This window comes from Capsicum annuum, unplaced genomic scaffold, assembly GCF_002878395.1.
Source record: "Capsicum annuum cultivar UCD-10X-F1 unplaced genomic scaffold, UCD10Xv1.1 ctg5038, whole genome shotgun sequence".
Classification (NCBI taxonomy): domain Eukaryota; kingdom Viridiplantae; phylum Streptophyta; class Magnoliopsida; order Solanales; family Solanaceae; genus Capsicum; species Capsicum annuum.
Window position 1 is genome coordinate 2,147,785 of NW_025858245.1, and position 7,033 is coordinate 2,154,817.

Genomic DNA, 7,033 nt, shown 5'->3' on the forward strand with positions numbered 1-7,033 from the left:
TTTGACAATTTAAAAGAATTTAAATTGTCAAAATTATATGTTAATGGTTTTTGAGTTATTATGCTATTTTTATCTATTAATTCAATTTTTATAGTAGTTTTATGTTTTTTCCATCCTTTTAATGGATCTTCACTGTATAATTGTCTTAATTTTTTCTACCTTATCTATTGAAAATATAGTTATTTCTTTTTTGTTTATCGAAAATACAACTAGTTCTACTGTGTCTTTTGTATTTTTTATATTTTCTAAGTTTTGTGTAATTTTTCACTTCCTTTTATCCAACCAGTTTTCTTTCTTATTTTATTAATAGCTCTTTTTGCTCTTACTTTTTGTTTTCATGGTGTTGTAAACCACCAATCTATTTTAGTTATTATATGTGAGTATAATTTATCTAAAAATGACATTTCTAAAAGCATATCTTTTGATGTTAGTTCATAATTATAGATTTCTTCTATCGTTATTATTCTATCCCATATCTGTATTTTTACATTTTTAGCTTTATATGTAATTAAACTTCCTTCATTATTAAATCCTTTGACTATTATTGGTGTTTTTAATTTATCCCATTTACTTTCTGGTAAACAGTTGTATCTACATAAGTTTGTTTCTGCTTTAGTATCTATCATAGGTGTATAATACCTATTATAATATCCTTTTACTATTATTTTTACAAGTACATATATTTTCATATCATGTTAAAGCTCTTTTTATGAATAATCTTTCTTTATTATACGTTATAGATAATTGTGTATGTTTCATATTATATGGTTTTACTTGTTCTAACCATTTTATTCCTAATATTATGTTTGTTTTTTGCATATCTTCCTTTATTTCAAATTCTATTTTTATTTTTCTAACTCCTATTATTATTTCCTTTTCAGCTGTATCCTTAATGTTTATTAGACTCCTTAGTAGATCTGGACATATATTACTATTAGATTTTATTTCTCTACTTTTTACTAGATATTTTGCTATATAATTTTTTTCTTGCCCTGTGTTTAAAAGTATTAAATATTTGTTTTCATTTATTGTTCCTGATATATAATACTGATTTAAATTAACTGTTGAAGTTGTTTCATAACTTGTTCTTTTTAACGAGCTTGATGATTCTGGTTTTTCCATGAACAATTCTTTTTGTTGCACTTATTCTATCATTTATTATTTCTAAATCTTCTTCTATATGTATGTCTTTGTAACTATAATCATTATTATCAATTGTTTTTACGAATTATTCAAAAGGACTTTCTATTGTATTTTATTAATTTTATTTTTTCCTGTTATTTTATGTTTTGTTGTTAATACGTATAGATTTTTACATCTTGCTGTAAATATTTTACTTCCTGGGGTTAGTTCTATTCCTGATATTTTCCAATATAATATTAATAATTTATCTATATTTTTATCTGTTATTGCTACTGAATAATTTCCACTTATTATAAACTTAAATTTTTGGTATATTAAATTTTCTTTTATGACAGTTATTATACTTTTTCTATAGGTTTTATTATTCTATCATCTGCTAAATATAATTCTATTGGTGTATCTATTCCTTCTCTAAAACATGCTTTTATTAATATTTCTGTTCCTCCAAGGTGTACATATTTTATTGGGTCTTTATTTTTTATATCGTTTATTTCTTTATTAATTATTCTTTTTGTTACTAGTGGTGTACTAGCTCTACTTTTTGCATATCTAAAGTCTATTACATGTTCTTTTTGGCTTACTACGTAGTATTCTTCCTTTTTCCTACTAAATATATTTTTTATTGTTGGTATTTTAAATATTTTTTCTACACTTAGGTCTAACTCTTTTTCTTTTATTTCGTCAAATATATTATTATCAAATATTATTTTTTGATCTGTTCCTTCTTCATTTAAATATTCTTCCTTTGTTATTATTTTTATATCTTCCTCAGTCGTTTCATTTATTTTTATTTCTTCTTCAGTCATTTGATTAATCTAAATCACTATCCATTTCATTATCTGTTTCATTTTTCAAAATTTCATATATACTATCTTCACTTTCTAATTCATAATCTATATAATCTATCTGCATATATTCTGTATTTTCTATTTTTATTTCTGATATTTGTTTCCTTTTTGGGTTTTTAGGCATTTTACAATCTCTAGCTAAATGTCCTAGTTTTCCACAATTATAACAAGTACATTCTTTTATAGATTTCTTTTTCCTATATGGCCTTTTATGTTTATAATTTTTTATATAATATCTTTTTCTTGGTTTCTTATATTTATATTTTGATTTTTTGTATTTCTTATGTCTCTTTCTTTTCTTATAATATCTTTCTTCACATCCAAATTGAGGTGCTATTTTATCTTTGCAACATGCTAAATTTCTTATTAATGTTTTTTTCACTTTTATTTCTTCTCTATATTTTTCATAAAGATTTTTATACCATTGTTGTAAAAGTTTTATTCTTGCTCCAAGGGTATCTACTATTTTTGTTTCATCCCAACTCTTTATTATTTTAGAATTAAATGGTTCAAGTAATTTGCTAAAATATAATCTTCTTATTTCTTTACTTTCCTTTGTATTATATGTTCCCTTACAGTAGTATTCTTTAAACGCGCACGTATATTCATCTATATAGCACATATTATATATTTCTAATTTTGATATTAAATTTCTATTCGTATCTTTTTCTTTATTTTGTTCTTCTTCTTCTTCTGTTGTTATACTGCTAAATTTATTTCTTATAGCTACTTCATATCTTTTCAATATTTTTGTTGGTGATATTTTAGTAGTTGTTGATGTTCCTTCCGTTTTATTATTAGATCTTAATATTTTTTTACTTGCTTCGGCTAGGTTTAAAAATCATAATTCTACTGTTCCTATTAATGACCTTTCTATATATTCTGATGTATTTGTTGTATCTATATTATTATCTAATAATTGTTTTGACATATATCCTGCACATAATTGTATTATTTTATTTGTATCTATTACACAGTCTAAATCTAAAAAGTTATAATTTTTATTAATTATTTGTCTTGGTGTCCATTTGTTATATTCATTTTTTAGGTTACATTTTTTAAACTTATCTTTATAATAATGTGTAAGTTTTTTTATTTCTGATTTACTAGGTATTATGTTTTCATCTTCTTCTTTATTACGAGTATTTATTTTTGTGTTTGTATTTTCTAAGTTTTCTTTATTAATTACTTCTTGTTTTTCATTAATTTTTAGTTTTCCTATGTTTTCTATAATTTCTGTATATGTTTTACTATCTTCCGAATCATAATTATCTGTTTCTTCAGCATTTATTGTATTTATTTATAATTCACTCGTTTCTGATTCTTTATTTTTTATTTCTACTTTTTTTTAATTTGATTTATCTCGTCTAATAATTTGTTCTTTATCTTTTTCTTCTTTTTCTTTCTGTCTTTTTTCATACAAGTCTTTTAGTATTTGCTGTACTTTTTCTAATTCAGCAATCCTATTATTTTTAGTTTCTTCTATTTTTGTATTTCTTCTGTGGTTTGTTGTTTTATTTTATCTATTTCTTCGTTTTTTTTTTCTATTCTTACCATGCCTGTCAACTTATCTTCTAATTTTAATTCTTCTTTTTTCTAACATTAAATATAAATGTTTATCTATTTTTTTATATCTTTTTCCTAAATTAGAGAATACTATTTTTATTTTTGATCCTTCGTGATTTTTATATGTTTTTCGTCTATTATAAATTTTTCTTTGTTCATTTTATTTAAATGTATATATGTTATGTTGATATATATATTCTAGACTATCTATAGTTAATTCTAAATTTAATATTTCTTCCTTTTGTGCATTTATTGAGTTTTTATTAATTCCGACAACTATGTTATATTATAGACTTTCTATCCTTATTTTTAATTCTTTACGTTTTTCAGATATTATTTGTTTTAATTCTTTATATTTTTATAACTTTTGTTCGTTATTCATGTAGATCTATTATACACAACATAGTTTTCCGTATATCCAACATATATATATTACTTCCGTAACTTGGGTATAACTTAACTATTTTTATCTAATTTATGGTTATATAGTTCTATATCTGAAGAATCTCGGCTACGGGTCTTACTGGAGGGCTGCAGTAACTCAAGCTAGCATTGAGCAAGTTGAAGATGCCTTTAGTTGGGAAAGATCTCATAGCTTCATCTGGTAATAGCTTTGGGTTTTTATTTAAGTGGGATCTACCAAAACTTGTAAGAGTGTATAACTAAGCTTCGTAGCTGAAATGGAAGATAAATAGTTAGAGACTAAAAGAGATGAACTTCTTTACCTTACTTCATCAATTTTCTGTCACTTTTGAAAGATCATCACATCGGGATTTTACTTCGATGAATGGCAGATTTAATCGAAGAAGAAAGGTTTCACCTTGGAGGCTTTTTTCTGTTTTGAGAGCTACCTGGTAGGCGCACTTTCTTTTTCTAGTTTTCTTTTGTTTAGCTTTAATATCTTTATTTTCCTTGCCTTTTGTTCTGTTTCTTTTCTTGGCCTAGTCATTGTTAGGTTGGGCCTTTTTATTTATACAACTTTTTGTTTGATTTATAAATTGCCTTGAGCCATATTTTAATTAAAAAAAAGTTCATAAAGTTAGACAGTAACAACAAAATATACCCAAACGAGGTCTGAAAATCGTAGAATATATACAAATCTTATTTTTACTTTGAAAAGTAGAGAGGTGGTTGTTTGTAAAAAAAAAATTAATTCATGAAAAATAAAACCGCAAATAAAATTTGAAGAACAAAACTATTTTATTGATAAATAATATGGGTGCAATTCTGTTCCTCCCCTGATTCTTTTCTTTTGATTTTCTCCATGATTCGAGGGTCGTTAGTAGCGTATTTCTCAAAAATAGGAAGTTCTTTGTGAATATTTTGTGATTTTATTGGATATTGGAAGGGAATATGCTATTCTTTAAATAGACATGATTTATGTACAGGGTAGAAAAGCCTTCAAGCTAGACTTAAGGTAAAATCGCCTCCAAGAACTTCACTGAAATTGAGAATTTGTCTTGCAGAATCCCACAAAATTTTGATGTCTACAAGTATTCCCTACTTCAAGACTTGGCGGAGTGTAAACTTCATGAAAGTCAAAGACAAGACTTGAAGTAATCTATCTTTATGATTTTGTGACTCCAGATTTGTAGATTTGATTTATGAGAGAAAAGATAAAGGAAATATTTAATCGCACTGGACATGCCAATTTGTTTGCAACATATTTTACAGTAATAAAAAAAAAACTATAATCACAAATATAAAATAAAGAAACAAGAACATGTTTTATTGTGATAAATTTTGCATCATTTGATTCACGAGCTCTCTCTTACTTCTTGTTAGAATTATTGATCTTTTTTCTGAATTATGAGACCCTGTTTATAGCAATTGAAAGGGAAGAGTCATGGTAAGTACAAATTCTTTTTGGCCAATCAGATTGAAATGACATGATCATATTTGATTGGTTAAAACATGTCAACTTGTATATGTGTCATATTTTCATTGGCCTTGGATATGGTTGGGAATGCTGTATTATTTTGACATGTGGCATGATCTTATTGACTACTTCACTTTACTTGTATGCCACATCATTTGACATGTGACACCCAATTGTGTCTTTAGAATATGATGACATCTTGAGCTTTAGCTAAATAGGCCCATCATTTCTAACTCAATGGATTAGCTCAGTAAAAATTAAACTTTAATAAAATTCATATTTATTTGAATTTAAATAACGAGTCTAATTATAATAATTTGCAATTTTTGTTTGGACTAATATGTCTTAATTTAATATAAATAAATATTAAATGGTTACAAATGCCTCCACTTCAAGATTTATCGAAGTATTTAATTTTTCATAGACCAGTTTTGATGTATTAACGTGATATTTAATTGCAATGATATTCGTATCAGAAAATATCATGAATTAATACTGACACATCTAACACGAACATGTTAAGATTTGAATCAATTCACTTAATACATTTTCTTTTTGTCCAAGTTAAAATTTAATTACACACATCTCAAATATTATGATAAGAGTCCATGATAATAATTGTCCAAACTCTCAAGTGGCAGCCACATATTTTTTCTATTTGACAGACATCAGACACCATTTTCTCTTGGATTTCACAAAATGGTGGTGACTTTAACATTGTAACTCCCTTTTTGTAGGTGACAGTATTGAAGACTTTATATTGTTTGAGCCATGTCTGTTGCATCGTATGAGCCAAAAATCTTGCATGTTATTCAAGGAAAATACTTTACACCGTTTGAGCTAAAGTATTGCCCTTTCTGAGTCGAAGAATTTACACCGTCAATGACAAAGACCGTACACTAGTTCGCGACAAAGAATTTTATACCATCTGAGCTAAATAATTTATGTTGCATGAGGAGAATACTTTACACCATCTAAGACAAAGTGTTGCCTTATTTGAGTCAACGACTCTACAACATCGAAGTCAAAGACTTTATATAGTTCGCAAAAAGATTTTTATATTGTTTGAGATAAAGACTTTGTATTCTGCTTACGTGTAACACCCTGGAAATATCTTTGGACGTCACACGGTGCTCAAGACTACGAATAGTCCTAAGCTAACCCATAATGCTTACTTAACTTGAAACTCATATGAAAAGTGAACTAACATAAATAGGAATAGAAGGTAAACGATTTCATATCTTTAAAGAGAGTCTTTAACTTAGAAATCATAAACCAACTCTTTGAACTTAAAACATAAACAGTCTGACAAGCCTCTACTACTGATTAGAGAGTCACTGGGGAAGACCCCAACTGACCTGAACATAACTAAAACACTTTCAACAATGAATCAAATATCTGAGAAGTTGGGTCCTCAGACTATGAGGAGGCACCAAAATGTAGGTGATGATGCTCGTAGTCAATCGTGCTGCTGAAAACGAGCACCAGAACCTACATTATAAGACACTGTAACACATAGATATATATGTGGGTCAGTACCTCGAGAATGTACTGCGTATGTGGAGGGCGAATGATTAAGTAAAACAGTAGTTGAATA

At 26.6% G+C, this 7,033-nt stretch overlaps 1 long non-coding RNA gene across 2 annotated transcripts; it reads left to right on the forward strand.

Annotated features, from left to right (window-relative positions):
- Nucleotides 1-3,960: 3,960 nt before the first annotated feature.
- On the forward strand, nt 3,961-6,531 carry LOC107855277. 2 transcript variants are annotated; one of them, XR_001670222.2, is made up of 4 exons: nt 3,961-4,161; nt 4,352-4,411; nt 5,024-5,113; nt 6,174-6,531. It is a non-coding gene; the product is annotated as an uncharacterized LOC107855277 (long non-coding RNA). The 2 variants fall into 2 exon arrangements; XR_001670221.2 differs by lacking the exon at nt 6,174-6,531 and having other exon boundaries at nt 5,024-5,266.
- The last annotated feature ends 502 nt before the right edge of the window (nt 6,532-7,033 follow it).